At 37.8% G+C, this 18,528-nt stretch overlaps 1 protein-coding gene across 8 annotated transcripts in view; it reads left to right on the top strand.

Annotated features, from left to right (window-relative positions):
* Window positions 1–18,528, top strand: part of LOC129425527 (NXPE family member 3-like) — a 133,826-nt gene that overhangs the window by 81,452 nt on the left and 33,846 nt on the right. The window contains exon 1 of one of the 8 annotated variants that reach the window (XM_073863977.1): window positions 11,591–11,748. The exons of 6 other annotated variants lie outside the window; for them this stretch is intronic. The gene's annotated coding sequence lies outside the window, so the exon portion shown is untranslated. Of the gene's footprint in view, window positions 1–11,590; window positions 11,749–11,967; window positions 12,223–18,528 lie in introns of those variants that run through there. One more of the 8 variants, XM_073863976.1, reaches the window with a different exon arrangement.

Here is an 18,528-nt window from a genome sequence, read left to right as displayed (position 1 = left end):
AAAATGACCGATCTTGTCTCGAGCACAAGATATGGGTCCTACTGGGACTCTACAGGGGTAAGCGCTGTATTTCAAATTTATTAGAAATATCACGACACTTACCCCTTTCTGTAGGTCCTCCCCGATCTGCGGTGTTCAAATTTCGGTCTCCGGTTCTGTCGGGAGGAGGCTCACCCCCCTATCCCGGACGAGCCCCCAACTGTTAGAATCTAATTCTAAGCAGGTCTAGAGGTATGAAGTTTTCGTTGAATCTGTAGTAAAGAGACGAGGTCTGAGGTGAGCAGCAGAGAGTTCTGATATATATCAGGGGCCATGAAAGACACTGACACCGAGATGCAGTTCAAACATAGACCAAAGTTTATTAGACAGGCTTCAGCTTATATAGTGTACAGAAAGGAAGCACTGGTCACCTGATAAACATTTGATAATGTCTAGAAGAATCATGTGGGCAGTTATTGAGCAAACATGTCTGGAGAACAATCACATGATTGGTCCCTTCACAGGAACGTCTGGATACGGATACATAAATAATAATGCTTAGACAGTTGTATTGTGTAAACGGGGAAAGGGAGATTAGAACAGGGAAGTCTGGTCGTACTTCATGACCTGGACTGACCAGCCCATGTCTAGCTTTTGTGCATAGTCAAGGGAAAATGTCACAACTCAATCTCAACTTAGTAAATGCAAGATAAATGAACCGTATCATTGCTTCATTAATCATCCGAGTATAACAATAAAGAAATATACAAGGTTCTATGAAAATATATCAAATATATAAATGTGGGGTGTGGGGGAACAACAATTAAATTCTGACAGTATTGTAACAGGAAGTAATTAACCATCAAAGACACTCTGACACAATGTGACAACCAACCCCATCACGGGTATGGGGTTGGTTGTCCCTATAGTGGTTCAATAGGATTTCAGTGATAAATTGGGATCTGAAAAGATAATGTGTAATTTTTTTGTTTTTTAAGCTAGAAACTTAGGGTTGCCAACCGTTCCGTATAATACGGAATCGTCCCGTATTTGACACATAAAATTCTTGTTCCGTATTGAACTGATACGGAACGCAGTTTGTTCCGTATTTTATGAAAATTAATTCAGTGCAAATATATGACAGACACATAGCTTCTAATATGTCAGCCATGAACGAAGACCGCGTCATTTGTATAAGAAAACCCTGACGGTGCGGTCATTTCTCCCTCTGTTTGTCTATGATCAGCGCAGCGTTTTTAACATCTTGCAGCCCCATCAGGGAATGCCCTTTTAATTGGTCGTTTCAGTCATTGTGATGTCACGTATCATAGCAACGATGACGACAAGTGTCAACAGCGGGAAATGTAAAAATGACTGCATCCGAGCAGCCGGCGAAAAAGAAACGAGCACAAAAATATAAAATTGAATGGGAAAATGATTACCTGTGGCTGGAATGCGTGAGGGGCAATGAATACAAGGCCAATTGTACCATATGCCGTCGCGTTTTTTCTGTTTGTCACGGCGGAGTGTGTGATATAAAGCAGCACGCATGAGGAGATAATCACAAGAGGAGTGAGAGGCTGCGGGCACAGGATGGAGCTTATGTCAAGGTTCATTGTCCGTCAGTCGTCTCCAGAGGCTCATATGGTATGTAGTTATGTGGATTTTTAAAACTCAAATATAGTTGATAAGAAAGTGATAGGCTAAACCTGTACTATCTCTCCAGTGCTCTCCCTCTTTCCTGTGTCCCGCTCCCCCTCGTCTCATAATGTGTCAATCATTTCTGATGGGTTTCTTATTAAATAATTATGGATTTAGATAGCTCAAGGTTTAAAAAGTGGTGGGGTCTTTGAAGAGGGCGTATTATAAACTTAACAAAACCATGGTTCATTGTTGGCAAAATGATCATGATAGCCTTTATATTTTACATCTATGTGGTTCAGTCTTGTATACTTATTAGGCATAATTTGCTATTAATTAAATATTTAGGCCTAAGAAGTTGTATGAAATATATTTATACAAATTTATTAATTAGTTTCCACTATTTTCACCAGAAGTATTCATTTAAGGGGGGTTATTATTTTTTTTCAAACACCCCCCCCCCCCCCCGGCGTTCCTTATTTCCATTTCAGAAAGTTGGCAACCCTATAGAAACTGCAAATAAGTTTTAATATGAATCCACCCCTATGATAGTTGTTATTAATGCCCATTATGTTTAAACAAAGGGATTAAAGTGGGTGATCAGTTACTTGAATAGGCTTTATGCCCAGCTGCACTATAGACCATTTCAAGAGATGCAAACAACACTGGTCCAGAAGCACCTCCTATTTCCGTTTTTTAACACTAGATAAACGTTGGGATAAAATAAACCAACAGAACATATAAACCTGAATTAACTGAAGTTAAACAAACATCTTAAAGATAATAATATATGTGAAATAAAAAAATAACTGTCACAAACTGTAACAGGAAGTGTTTCTGGACCAGCGCTGCCCACATCATTTGAACCGGTCTATAAACTTCAGCCAGCTCATTGTTTCCTGTCTGCCATTATTGGACAAACCGATCAATCCAGGTGTGTCTGATTATTGTTTTTGGGACTACTGAGGTCAGGCACACCTGGACTAATCAGCCCGTCCAACAATGGCAGACAGGAAACAAGAAGCCGGCCGAAGCCCAGGAAGTAGTGCAGCTGGGCATAAAGCCTATTGTCTACTGTGTTGAGAAATAAAAAGAAATAATTTTTAGTGTTAAAACCTCTTTATTTAATGCTTTATTAGTTTATTTTAACAGCAAACAAAAACAAACAAACAGACCAACAGTCTTAAAAGGTCTACATGTCCAATATTCTTATGTGACAACCAACCCCGCAAGCTATGTGACAACCATCCCCAACTGACTTCTTGACAAACATGATTAGCTATCTGCCACACTGCTTTAACTTGATAGCTAAAATATGACTCAAAATAAAGCTACTACTTTTAGCTTTTTAATGAGTGTTTTGTTTTTGAATGACTAATATCCTACAAGATCTCAACACAAAAACAACACCAAATGAAAATTTACTCTGACCCATAAAAATAAAAAAATGTCTCCTAACATCAGTGTTTTGTGTCTGCTCAGCAAAATTTCAAGTGCAAATGAGTAAGTTATTAAAGGCTAACAAATTGATATCAAAATTGTACCACAGTGGCAGTGCCATGTTGTATGTCTGGAATAAGCAGTGTGACAGCCAACCCGTGAGACAACCAGCCCCGGTCTCCCCTAGTATGTATTGCCTTCTGTATTGCATTCGTTCTGTACACGTGCACAAATACTGCATAATTTAAATTTCTTTAAGGCACTGCTGTGTTCTGTATTGACATATGCTTTGTAAATTTGCACATAACAAGCCTAAACAACCTCAGTGCATCTCGTTGTTCTGGATTTAAATTATAATTTTATTTTAATAAACAAAGGGTTAGGTATACCACGCTAGTGAGACACGCAAAATCACCGCAAATTAAATTCCAGCCCCACCTAAACTTAGAGATCGCAAATACTGACAGTTCTGCATATTTTTAATATTAATCATCAAGATGGATGAAAGAGACTGATTAGAAGTTTAAAATCAGAAATAAAGTAATAAAGCCCTCAAGTTTCACCATGAAAGCCAAAAATATCGTAGGGATGTGTCTCTGTATGTGAGCTTCACAGCTGCAGTGCGAGAGGCGCAGAAACTGAGAATTTTTTTTAAGGCGCACAGGTAACAAATGCTGGCCAAATTACAGAGATGCCAATTCGCACGGGACTAATATTATCAGAGGACCGTGGTGTTCGGCAAAAGATGGTAGGTCATTTGCGGAGGAATTGTTACTTTACAAATTACAGACATGGCCGATTCGCACGGGATTAAGATCACAGACAACCTCCGTAATTATTACAAATCACTAGAGATCACCAGGTAATACTAATCTGTGCTAATTTGTCTTTGACATGAAAAACCATTTACTTTAATTATAAGGCCAAAAAAAACAAACCCCCTAATGAACATAGGTTACATTTTATCTCATTAAATTCGCATGACTAATAAATTATATTTCTTTTAGGCTCTCTGATAGCTGATGACTCTTTTACAGTCATGACGGCTTTATGTATATTTAACACCAGACAATATAGGACAGTTTTCTCACTCTACAAAGGCAGCAGACAGAGCTTGTTGCACTGACAGAGGCCTGTAAACTGATGACCACAAAATAAGTATTAGTAGTGATAAAGAGGAAATGTATTAGTCTAGAATATTATTATTAAAAATACTTGCTATTCCAACCAATCCTGTGTGTTATAAAACTTTTGCAATGTGGTATTACTTATTTCCTTTTTAAGTTTTGACCAGAAGTGTGAAAATCGAAAGAAGAGCATTCATGTGATCGCTCTTGCGGTACTTAGATGTCATACTGCTAGATGCATATAGCATACATTATTCCAGACCCCAGATTGACCCCTGTTTTACTGAGAATTTTATCTTTTTTTATTTAATCTTTGAAAAGCATTTTAAACAACCAGGATTTTCAGTTTCTATTTTTGTTTTTCATTTGTATTGCTTATGTATTGTTGTTGTCTGTACGTTTAAGTTTGTGCAATCTTTAGTATGATTTGTACAGGTTGGTGGAATATGTACACACATAATGTGTGTTTTGTAGATTCGTTATTTGAGAATGTCCACCTTGTAAGCCCAGTGGAAATTATGCCATACCTTTGCAAAATAGCAAGTGCATACCCAGGTCAGCAAAATGTCTTAAGGGGGTGATATCCTGGACAGGGATTAGCTTAAAACGGGACTAGTCTTTAGTTTAATTAGGAAATATAACACACATGCCTTACTAAAAACATTACTTGTGTGGATTGTGTGTAATTTGAGGAAAAACAAAGGGCACTGATGCCTTTTAAGATATGTCAGTGCAAGTTGTTTTTAGTTTGGACAGCTCTTATATTTATTTTAGTCTAAAACTAGTCTAATCCCTGTCCAGGAAACCACCCCAAGAAGTAGGGTGTGCAAAAGAGGAATTACAAAATGTTTTGCATTGAAAGTTTAACTCTATTTATAAATCCTGAGGCAACTTAGGAGAGCTTTGAGCTTTGGGAGAGATATGTACTGTGAGCATTCCTCCCAAGATCTTGTTGAATTCTCGACATTTGTTAAGACGAGTTTGCAGTCATTCAGCATTTTTTCCACAACACTACGCAGCCCCGCATATAGTCGTACACAACTTATCACATCTCATGTCTTAAACGTGCCTCCGGTTTCTATGGTGATAACAACTGGCTCTTGTTTTTATAAAGTCACGACCACACGTTTCACTTTCTTTCCCCCATTTTTATAATATCTTTCTTAATGAATCGTCTTTTATATCTAAAATGTTTGCACTGAATGAGCAATTATAGCTCAAACAGTTCTTATGTAAGCTGACTCAACATATAAAAAATGCAAAGCTGTAATCTGTGATCACACCTAAATATTTAAGACCTGATTTTACCCAATTTAGGCCTTCAGGCAGTTGTGGTCTCCCATTTGACCACTTGCCCAGTATAACCGCTTCACTTTTTTTCCAATTAACACTTGCCGAAGATAGTTCTTTAAAATCAACAAGTAATTTTGACAAAGCCTCTATGTCATTTTGCCCGCTAATCATTACCATTACATCCTCAGCATATGCAGATAAAACAAGATTGTTATCACAATTTGGCAAACAATACCCTGAAGTTTAAGTCTTATTTGGTGTAAAAGAGGTTCTATTGCCAACGAGTATAACATACCCGACAATAAACAACCCTGTCTAACACCTCTAAAAACATTAAAAGGGGCACATAAACCACCGTTAACCTTCAGTATACTCTGAACGCCACTATAGAGGACTTTAACTCATTCACCGCCATTGACGAGTTATCTCGTCATTTATGAGTTCATATTTAACTAATAAATATGCCTTTTTGGACGAATTTCAAAGTGAAAGTGCAATACCGCTTTTATCCACCAGATGGCGCCAAATCAAATTTATCAAAAACGGAAGTTAAAAAGAGTTAATGATTTTTTTTAACTGCCTTTATGTTTGATAGTCATTCTGAGTCTGATCTCTAACATAAATTCCTTTACAAAAACGCAATTTTTTAAGCTTTTTGCTCAAAATGTTGTATTTTTGAAGAGAAATATCCATATTTCAGTGGTTAAATTAAGTGGAAAAAGTAAATATATAATGAAATGTTTTTTCCCCATTTTGTTTGTTTGTTTGTTTGTTTATTGTTTGTTTGAAAGCAGAGGGTGTGTTCTTTAATTTGATATAATTTGTATGTTTATATATTTATAGAAAATAATTTTTCCTGCAAGGAATTTTGTGAAAATTTTGTTAAAATCACAAAAAGGCAGATGGGCAACTTTTCTCAAAAAGGCTGGCGGTGAATGAGTTAATGTGATTAATAAAATCTTTACAAAAACCAAAAGCTTCTAAAACTCTCCACAGATAACAATGCTCAACCCGGTCAAAAGCCTTCTCTTGATCAAGCGAAATTAGACCACAATCCAGGTTAAGCATCTTGGAGATATCAAACAGATCTCTAATCAAAGAAACATTGTCAAAAATCGATCTACCAGGAATGCAATAAGTTTGATCAGTATGGACTACACACTCCATCACCCCTGCCAACCTATTGGCCAATGCTTTGGAGAGCAGTTTATAGTCGGTACAAAGTAACGAAACAGGTCGCCAACACCTAATATCTGTTAGGTCGCCTTTCTTCGGGAGGAGGGTTAACACTGCTCTCCGGCAGCTCAAAGGTAATTGGCCTTCCGCCAAACTCTCACTCAGTACATCCAGCAAATCTTTGCACAGTACTGAACAGAAAGACTTGTAAAAGTCAACTGGTAATCCGTCGAGTCCTGGAGCCTTCCCAGACTCCATACCTTGTAAGGCTTTATACACTTCTTCTATTCTCAAATCACCTGAGATTTCGGTGTTGGCTTCCTGCGACAGCTGAGGCAAATCATCAATAAAAATACTATCATCTTTAAAATGATCCCCAATCTCATCTTGATATAAATTCTCATTAAAAAAGCCGCTCTCCTTCGAATGTCTGCAGGGTCCGTTAAAAAAGTGCCAAAATCAGAACGTAAGGCATGAATTGCCCTACTCTACCCATTTTTCTTTTCTAAATTAAAAAAGAATTTTGTTGAAACATCCATCTGGTTTACCCTCTGGAACTGTGACCTGACCAGAGCCCCTTGCGTCTTAGTTCCCAGCAAATCAGCTAACTGGGTCTTTTTGTTTGCCAAAATGTCTACAAAATTGCGATCACCATTTTGTTCAGCCAATTTTTGTAAATTTAAAATTTCAGTCTCCAAGATGTTCATATTAAAGTTAGTCTCTCTAGTGACGTTTTGCGTATACTGTACACAAAATTGTTTTATTTGGGCTTTGCCATAATCCCACCACTGCCTCAATGACTTAAATGAGGCTTTTGTGTTCCTAAAATCTGACCAAAACAATTTAAATGTGTCTTTAAAATATTTATCACTTAACAGGCTAGTGTTAAACTGCCAATATGCACTCCTTGGCTTTATAGAGTTAACAAACACAAAACACTGTACCATGCTATGATCAGAGAAACCCAATGGAGTGATCATACATCTCCTTACAATGTTACATTGGTGCTTAAAACAATAAAAACCATCCAGTCTAGAGAGAGAAATCATATTATCACGCACATGAGTCCACGTATACTGTCTCTGTGTCCCATTAAATTGCCTCCAAATATCACATAAGTCATGCGTCTTAATGAGTTGGATTAAACGATTTCGAGAAGGCATATGAGGCTCAATGTGGTTCCTTTCCAGATTTGACATTGTACAATTAAAATCTCCACCCAGGAAAAAGTAATCATCACCACAAACATTCTGTAATGTGGAAAATAATGAGTTAAAAAATAAAACTCTTTCCACTCCTGACGTTGGAAAGTATACAAAAATGAAAACAAAGGAAAATTTATCAAAAGTGGCTCTTACTCTTAAAAGTCTTCCCTTTACTATTTCATCCACCTGATAAGAGGATGGAGTAAATTTTTTAGCGAAAAGAACAGCAACTCCTCCACTGAGTAAAGTATTATGACTTAGGACAGAGACCCCATCCCACTTTCTTGCCCAATCGATAGCATTGCTTAAATCACTATGCGTCTCTTGCATCAAACAGACATCAAATTTTCTTTGTTTAATCAACTTTTCTGCTCTTTTTTTAATTTCTCTGGCTCCGTTAACATTCATTGTTGCAATATTAACTTCACACATGTTCAGAAAAATAAAAATAAATAAAAAATAACACCATTCTACGTGAATACATCACATCAAAGGCTAAAAAAACTAAACTTTGTCTTCTCCATCATTAGTATTGTCAGCAGTGAGCTTCCTTACTATTTACTTCAATCTGTACACTTCTTTGTTTGTAATTAAACCCTCTGACATTAACAGTATAGTTTTATTTACAAATTGCTCATAATCAGAATAGAACTGATTTACATTTACCCCTCTCTTATTTTTGGTGGCTCTTAGAAAGAGTTTAATGTCATCTACATCATAGTTGCAGCCAGAAAAGTCATTTTGTGAAAAACTAACACTTGAATCAGAGGACTCACTTCCACTCCCCATTTCTTCCTCATCAATAGCATCTTCCACATCAGCTCTTTTTGCTTTAATCATTTGAGAATCACCAGTTTTTTTCCTTTTTATTGGAACTTTAAAAGCACTCTATTCCATTTCTAATACACTTTCATCATCAACTAATCTAGGCTGCAAACCCAAAGAAATGTTACTGCTTTCCGTTATGTCTGCCCCTGCGTCAGGCCGAGTTTTTTGAGTTTTTGCAATTTCAGCGTTCAGTGGTGTGTTTTCAGCATTTTCAGTTATTAAACTATCTGTTGTTTCCCGCACAAACATTTAATCGGGTAATCTCATCTCCACTGTGTTCGCTTTTGCGGCAGGTGGATTTGCATTTGACGGTCCAGCTTGAACCGCATCACTATCACCAGCCACCGAAGTGTTTTTCCTCGGACAGGCACGAATTAAATGACCCACTTCCCCGCAATTGAAACACTTAAACGTTTCCGCTGTGGCATAAATGACGTAATCAAACTCGTCTACTTTGAGATGTAACGATAAATCAAGGTCCCTTATTTTCTTTAAGGATCATGTAAACAAAATGTCTGAAAGAAACAACATGTTTCAAAAGCGAGAGTTACAACCAATTGGGATCATCTTAATAGGCGAAACAATTTTACCATACCGTGACAAGATTCTCACTAGTGTTTCATCACTAATGAATGGTGGTACATTTGACAGTAGCACTTTTTTAGATGGCATGGATAATGGAAGTACTGGGATAAAAAGCCCCTCAATGACTATACCAGTTTCAACAACCTCATTTGCTTTGTCAACAGAACTAAGAAAAAACACATTAGCACTGTACATTTTCGAAGCGGACATAATGTTTTCATGTCCAACAACCTCTCCTATAGCTATACAACAATCCTCTACGCTCACTGCAGCCGCTACTTAAACACCATGGCGATGCATGAGTTTACTCAAAAACTGTGACCGCGGGGGCCGCCCAGGGGCGAAAATCTCATCTAAATGTTGGGGGGGGGGGAAATAAACAAAAAAATTTTCAAAAAAAAATTATTAAGGGGAAACCAAAAAAACAGGCCAAAATTTACATTAAAGGAAATGTGTACAGAAAGAAAAAGTTTCTCTCTATGAACGGACACAAATGTAATTTTAATACACATAAATTCAGAGGTTGAAAGAGTAATAAAATATTCAAGTAAAGTTACTTTAATAATATTTTACTTAAGTAAAAGTAAAGTTACTGGTCTAAAAATACTCATGTAAAAGTAAAAAGTAAGTCATTTTAATTTCACTCAGAGTAAAAAGTTACTTTTTTTTACAGCGGGGAGAGGTTTACTTCAAAAAAGACTCAAACTAGTTGTTTTTTATTGTAGGAACATCTATACAATTAAAGTGCAATAACAAAAAGTTAAAGGGACACAAGGCAAGTCTGAGTATTATTTCTCTACTAGCTCCCCCTAGTGTCTGGGAGTAAATGCTTTCTATATCTGAGACTTGACGAGACTGAAGGACACCGGGTCGGATACAGCGAACTTGCAAGTGGGGTATTCTTCCTACAGACGGTAGGGGCGGGCAAGAGAGTCTTCATTCGTCATGTAATGAGTCATTTAACCATATACAGACTTACAAAGATGATTTATTAACATAAAAATGCTGCCTTGTGTCTCTTTAATAACATAAAAAGCTTTTTTATAACTAAGAAACAGTTATGGAATTATTTAATGATTTTTACAGGTGAGTTATGCACTTTTGAAGCAAAAATAATATGAGGTCAGCAGCTAGTAAATACAATCATTATAGTAAGGTTGTAATTGATGTATTGCTGGTAACATACATTATTTTATTAAACTATATACCTAGTTTAAATGAGCATATCATGAGATGAGTGCCAAAATATACTTTTATCCTTTACACGTTTATTGTAGCTTCCCTGACCTGTGTACCCGATGTCTTTTAATCTCTCTCTCTCTCGCTCGCTCTCTCTCTCGTCTAATTACCTGCGCATTCCCGAGGACGTTCTTAAGTTGTTTGACTTGACGCGAAGCTGCTAGACCTCGAAGGATGCGCATGTAGTAAAAACGCGTCGTGCAAATTAGCGCTAAAAACCCGGTCGGCAATTCAAGAGCTTGAAACAATCGCTTTCGCGTCAACGGCCAGAGGTTTCTAAGAATTGAATTGAGGGTCTGCATTAGCCCGCGCCTGTCTCGTCCCTCTCCATGGCTCTTTCTGCGCGTTCCCCCGCCCATCAATCAATCATCCGTGGCGCTTCTTGCTTTTTTGTTTTATTTTTACTCAGTAACGGATATGATTTAAAATGTAGCGAAGTAGCCTACAATACTTTAAACAAAACATACTTAAGTTAAAGTAAAAGTACAGATTTTAAAAACTACTAAAAAAGTAAAAGTACACACAAAAAACCCCAATTACAGCAACGTGAGTAAATGTAATTTGTTACTTTCAGCTCTGCCTCACCTCTTCATGAATGCATAACAAGTTTTCTTGTTCGTTTATCTGCTTCTGTTCTCATAAAACGAAATATGTTCATGTTTATATGTCCAAATAGACCAGTTTTAACACATGTGGATAAACTGATAAGTGGTGGGAAACGTTGGTTTGTAGGTATATAGCTGATTAACGCGTCGGCTTCGTACACTTCTCAACCACCCTCCTGTGTGGCGCTGGCAGTGGACCAAACCACTGTGAGGCAAGGGAGGGGGAATCCAAATGTTTTTTGTTGTTGCTCCGTTTGCATTTGTATTGTTTTACTTCTTACACAACTATTTTAAGTATTATAAATCATTAAATTATTTTCAATACATATATTTTAATGATATTTTAGGGGGGGACAACCCTCAGATAGGGGGGGTCCTGTCCCCCCCGACCCCCCCGGGATTTCCGCCTATGGGGCCGCCATGCTGGCCATATTAAATACGGTAGCAAGCGACCCAGCCAAACAGAAAATGGCTAACAGCAAAAAGGTAAACACCCAGCAAGAAGAGAAGTAAGAAAAGGCGAAAAAAACTCACTCACACACTCCAAACCACACTCATGCAACTCCACTCGCGCTCAACAGTCACACCGGAAGTGAGAGAGAGAGAGAGAGAGAGAGCTTCAAGAAGCAGGTGAGAAATTGTACTGCTAGTAAAGTCAAAATTGTTATTCTTTCTCTTGTAACATAGCCAGATTACAACAAACATATTTAGCCTATTTTTGGATAAGAGAAGGCAGAAAATTTTCAAAGTTCTATTACTCAATACCAGTAACACTTACAGTGATTCTGACAGTTCAGGAACAAACCACGTAATACCAACACTTTGCATAATAATCTCCGCCTACAGCCTTGCCCGCCGGAGAAACGAAAATTATGACCTCCCCACAGCTAGTTAGATTGTAAACATCATATCACGCTGTGTTTTCAGTTTGTGTTGTTTTCACTACTACAGTATGAAAATATATGAAGAATCTGTGGTTAAAATTACTTTTTCAAGGAGGGATTTACTAAACGTTTAGCTGTGAAGAATCAGTGGTTAAAATTAGATGGTTCAGTACCCACTTTATTTGGAACAACATGCGTCTTCTACAAGACAACACAACCTGTAAGTATGATTATAGCTACACACCTGCTTAAATGAGTGTAAATTGTTAGTTTCTATATTCGTTTTTATTGCTTGGATTAATGATGAATGATGTCGTTGTTTAAACTCTTAATATACTGTCAGAAAGTCATGTTAGCAAGCGGCTAACGCATGTGCACTCATGGTTTTGCTATGACCTGATTAACTTGCATAAATGAGTGTAAAATGTTAGTTTCTATCGTCGTTTTTATTGCTTGGATTAATGATCAATGATGTCGTTTTTTAAACTCTTAATATACTGTCAGAGAGTCATTTAAGCAAGCGGCTAATGCATGCTGCACTTACGGTTTTGCTATGGCCCAGTTAGCTTACATAAATCCTTAAATGAATGTAAAAACGTTAGTGTCTGTCGTAGTTTTTATTGCTTGGATTAATGATGAATGATGTGTATTGATGTCGATAATGTCTTCTCACTAAATCATGTTAGCACTAGGTCAATGCATGTTGCACTATTGTTGGTCTGTGCCAATGATCAGTTGACTAATCAGAGCAGAGTAGGCTACTGAAAGTTGGGGTTTAGGCAGAGTCATTGAACGGCTTCACACAAATCATTTGGGGATCTCTGAGAAATGGGGTAATACTAAATTTATATTTTGAGAAAATTGGAGTGTTTTTGACCTTGCATGTATTTAAACCTGTTGTCCAGGACTTATAAACACTGATAGGAGGCTAAAAATTATCATCTTACTGGCTCTTTAAATATACTGTATATAAAAATACAATAGTGATTTTGCAATTATTTTAAAAGCATTTTGCTCCCCATTTTTGGCCCCACTTTAGAAATTAGTGATGAATCAGTAAATATACAGTACTGTGCAAAAGTCTTAGGCCACCACCACCAGACTTGTTTTAGAAGTTTTAATGTTGTTTTAATTTTAATGTTTAGAAGTTTGGAATGGGGGTTTACCCTGAATGTTTGGCAAATCAGTTTACATTTTATACAGTTTTTAATACTGTATACACATTTCCGGTATTTTCTAGAGACATATTCTATTAAAGAAAGAGACTGAGAAACAATTATATATAATCACTATAACATTGCAAAAACAACCAATCTAATTGTGGCATGGAGGTCTAAGACTTTTGGACAGTACTGTACATCTAATCCATTTAATATTTTGGCTTTCTTCCTCATTGTAATATTACCTACTCCAGAAAAAAAATGTAAGCCAGGAAAATTTCCCAAATTTGGTTAATATGACACAGAATGACCGAGTAGTGTTTATATAGAGGTGGATATTGTTAGTAGATCTGTCTATGGTAGCTTTCCACATATCCATCCCTCATCTAAGCAGCCTTCTATTGTAGATGTGTAATCATTCCAAAGCAGGAACTGAAAAAGAATTGACAATGCCCTGGAACAATGCCATAAGTGGGATTTTAACAACTCTCCTTGGGACACAAGTCTCAGTCGTCACGCCACAGTATTCCTGGAACAACACAAAATCGAAAAGTATGCAAGGTTCACGGCATAAAGTCTTTAAAATTATTTTGGAATCTTAAAGAGATATTTAAACGTGTTTGCAATTGTTGTAATAAGACTGACATGACACCTTCAAAATCATAACATGACACGAAGGAGATTTTATGCACTTTATGACTACTGTAATTCAGTGTCATTCGCGCAATTATGTAATTTTTTATGCAAATATGACATTGTTTGAGATGTCTTGTTATGACAACTTGACATAAACCAATACATCATAACTTTTATTAAATTATGGAATTTAAGAACTGACCATGCTTTATGGGTTAATATTGTCATGTGGTTGGTTTTGACATTGGCTATTTTAATTGACATGCATATTTTTCTGGCCACTTACCAATTATATAAATTAAATTTGTCATTAAAATGTCATTAACTGTTAATACTCCATTGTTTAATTGTTTCAAAGCAGATTTACATTTATAAAAGCAAGCTAAGATTAAACCGTGCTAGCGAGAGAAGGAATAATGTAATGTATAGAAGTGAGTTCTAAGTTAAGCCATTGTCAGCTGATTCCCTAGGGGTTGATAAAACTTTATACAAATTTATGGGATTTAAAACTTTTAATATAAATGTGTGTGCGTGCGTGCGTGCGTGTGTTATATGTTATTCTTAGTGTCCTCGGGATCGAGGATAAGAAATACTCTGTCAAATAGTTTTATAATAGTGTCATGAATATTTTGTCTTATGAACACCCCTTTAAGTAAATTGTTACCGAATGATTTACTGGTTGCACAACAGTCTGTTATTGTGGAGACATTTCCTTACCCCTATACATGACACGACACAAAGCAAAACATGATTTGTTGCTTTACGTGTCATTCATATGACCTCTTGGCCGGTCCATGGCTAATGCGGCCATGCTCCCAGACATTCAGTATGAATTTTGGCTATGCAGGGCTTCTGGGAAAATGCTGGTGTTTTTCCTAAGTGACCTAACTCAGAGCTGTAGATGTTGAGACCCAGGTGGGAAGGAGAGAGATCAGTGGTGGATTGAGGTAAGGAATTTTGGGCATATTCGGCCCAGGAGAGATAGCGGCTCCAGCTGTCCTGGTACTGATGGCAGTAGGTACGGAGGTGACGACTGATCTCCTGAATTTTACACTCAGTCTGACTGTTGATTTGAGGATGATATCCGGAAGACAAACTGATGAACTCCCAAGAGTTTAAAAAGGCTTTTCATTCCTTCGAGATGAATTGTGGCCCTCGGTCTAAGATAATATCTTGGGGGATGCCAAAGTTAAGGAAGACATGATGGAATAGGGGCTCAGCAGTCTCGAAGGCAGTAGGAAGTTTGGGTAGAGGTATCAGCTTGCAACCCTTGGAGAACCTGTCTACAACTACTAGGACACAATTTTTTTCCCAATTGGTTTGTTCTGAACAGAAACCGTATTTTAACGTTTCCGGTTTTCGGTTCAACCCTAAAATTGACGTTCCTGAACAAGTTAGAACAAAAAAATTAAGTTCCTGAACCAGTTAATAACGTTCCATGTCAGCTGTGGGACATAAAAATAAGTAAGCTGATCATTAGGACATTAAACTTAAATTATTAGTCTAGATAATTTTCCTTAAGTCTCTATCTTGTAATTAAACATTAAAAAAGGCTGCATTATGTAAGCGGCATAACTGTAATTCTGACATGCCTACATTTGTTGAGTGCACTTAAACACGTGCAAACACATAGACGGAGGACGAATGCCAAACGGCGCTTCGGGAAGAAGATGCAGCATAAACAGTCACTCAACATAAAGTGAAAATTTTAATTGTTTTTCAGTGCTTTATTCACCAAATGTATTTTATGGACTACAGTATGAGACACAGTAGCGCTACTCCCCCTCAAGTTTATACATCAAGAGTTCTGATCTTTGAAGGGCGTAGTTGGATGGACACATTCAACCGCATGTGCGTACAGAAAATTGCTCACTTTAGCGTCTCTTAGCAGTTAAATTGTTTAAAATCACTTAAGTGTTAACATTTGAAAGCCTTTGAAACACGTGCAAATGATCAACTTTCACCCTATTTAAATTTGCGTATTAATCCGCAAATCGCATCAAAGGCCGAACCGTGGGTCGTGATCTGTACGGATGACGGATCAACTGCGATCCATTACACCGCTTATTAGTAAAAAACAAACATCTTGAGATACTTGCTAGCCTACAATATTTACCTCTTATGATTGAGCTGGTGGCAAACTCCTCATTTCTCAGATGAGTCAACAAGCAGAGCACTGAGTGAAGTGAGCGGCATCCAAAAGCTCATTACACAGATGGACAGGCACACAGGTGAAGTAAGCAGGTGTTTCCAGAGGAGCGGGGTTGTTGAGAATCTACTGGTTGATTAGCTCATCGATATCCCAGATGATTGGATTGACGAACATGGCTGGAGGGAGTATAGGTTCTGTAAGAAGATCTTCAGAGGTTGACCCATGAAGCCGAGATAGGATGTCTGCTTTCAGGTTCTTGCTTCCAGGTCTGTATGCAAGTAAAATTGAATTGAGTAAAGAACAGGAACCAACGAGCTTGGCGAGGATTTAACCTTTTGGATGGAGTCTGGGAGGATTCCCCTGCCGCTGTGAGAGGATGGCTCCCACTCTGGAGGATGAGGCATCTACATTGACGAGAAAAGGAGATCTGGATGAATGAGGATGGGGCAGAAAAAAAGGCTTCTTTGAGGAGGTGGAAGGAGTCCTTGGCTTCGGGACACAGAATGAGATTTTTGGGAGCACCTTTTAAGAATGAGGTAAGTAGAGCACTAATATGATGAAGATGTATCTACATCTTCGTAAATTCAGTTTTTGAAAAAGTTGCATGGAAATGAAGTTCCCCGCAGATCTCGAGTCAATGAGGGCTTTCGCTGGTACACAAATACATCAGGTTAACAGATATACTGGAGTACGATTTAAAGCTTCAATGTTTGGGGTGAGTTGAACTGAGCTTACCGTTGGGCGAGGAGGTCGAACTGGACAATTGGCGATGACATGCTTTTCTCCTCCACAAAAACAGGGCTTGTTGTGAATATGTCGTTGACGTTCAGAGAGAGAGAGAGAGATGTGTAGAGTTCACTTGCATAGGTTTGGGTCCTGTAGGAACTGGGAATGAAGCCGGGGGCAGAGGATTTGCAGCTGTGGATACTTTGTCATAGGCAGACAGACGTTGAGATACACAAATGGTTTGCTGAATGAGTGTCTCCAAACCCATTGAATCTTCATAAACCACTATTACTTGTTGAATATGAGGATTGAGTCCATGACGAAAAGCTGTGACGAGGGCAGTTTCATTCCAACCACTGGCGGACGAAATTTCAGTAATATGTACTCACAGACAGTGTTGGGGGTAACACATTACAAGTAACTTGAGTTACGTAATAATATTACTTTTCTGAAGTAACGAGTAAAGTAACGCATTACTTTTTAAATGTACACATTAATACTTGACACATTAAAACTTGAGTTACTTTTTTGAAAAAGTAACTCAAGTTACTTTTTTAGTTTAATTAATTTGATTAAAAAATATGTACTGAATTAAACTTAACATATGCACTCTCTGTGCCTGAGTGGAAACAGTTTGAGTCAGAAACTGAGATGGCAGGCCAGAGCTAAACATTTTTGTGATGAAATATGCAATTTCTGAATGCAGAACTTTTCAGTCATAAAAACACCTGCAAGGCCTGAAAGAGATCAAGCTTTAGCCAAGAAAAAGTAACGCAAAAGTAACTAAAAGTAACATAAGCATTACTTTCCATGAAAAGTAACTAAGTAATGCAATTAGTTACTTTTTTTGGGAGTAACTTAATATTGTAATGCATTACTTTTAAAAGTAACTCTCCCCAACACTGCTCACAGATAGTTTTCCTTGGAGTAGATTGTAGAAAGAATCATGCACAGAGAGATTGGACCTTGTCTGACTGATCAAACTCTTCTTGAAATGCTGAAGAAAACTGGATAGAGATTGGATTACTGAGGAATTTGAATTTCATAATGATTGAGCGCAAATGAGCACTTGTCCCGACCGCATAGAAATTATGAATGCCACTCGTACAGTATCGTTGGAAAATTGATGTGATTGCATTTGGGAATATAGTGATACCTGAAGCAAAAAGTCGCTGCAATCCTAAGCCTCGCTGTAGAATGACGCTGGTCGGGCTATGGGATAAGCAGAGGAACCTAAAGAGGCAGCGGGGTTTTGAGGAAGTAAATGTAACCGGGCTGAGTGAAGGATATCTTCGGGTATTGTAGGACTGGGTGGAGATGGAAGTAATGATAAACGGACTGCTTGAACCAATTCCGCAAAGGGTTGGCGAACCGGGTTCCCTTCGTTTTCTGTGGTGCTTTGGATCTTGGGTCTGGTCTTCTGTCACGTCTGGAACCAGAAAGAAGACTGAAAGTACAAATGTTCTTTATTTGAAACACACACGGTGAGTGATGGTTAAAGGCAGTTTGTATGAGCACTGAGTTGTTACAAAGTCTTGGATGAAGAGTACAGGAATTCCAGGTAAGTGAAGCGGGTGAGTCTAGTGTTCTTGTGATGAGACCAGACGGGGACTGAGAGTGAGTGTTTTAAATGAATATTCTGATGGAACACAGGTGGTGGTGATTAGGATTCAGGGGAATGTGAACGAGTGGGAGGAGTGAATAATCATGTGGATGTTTCAGGTGATGGGATCATGAAAGTTATCTTGTAAACTTGAAGCTTACAGTAGTTGTTATGCTAGCTGTTTCCAAATTCAAAGGCTGCGAAATCCGAAGGCTGCATTCTAAGGCCAATTACGTCACAGCAGCACGA

Source organism: Misgurnus anguillicaudatus, chromosome 25 (genome assembly GCF_027580225.2).
Source record: "Misgurnus anguillicaudatus chromosome 25, ASM2758022v2, whole genome shotgun sequence".
NCBI lineage: Eukaryota > Metazoa > Chordata > Actinopteri > Cypriniformes > Cobitidae > Misgurnus > Misgurnus anguillicaudatus.
The sequence above is the reverse complement of the archived record's forward strand: the minus strand, read 5'-3'. Positions and strand labels throughout refer to the sequence as shown.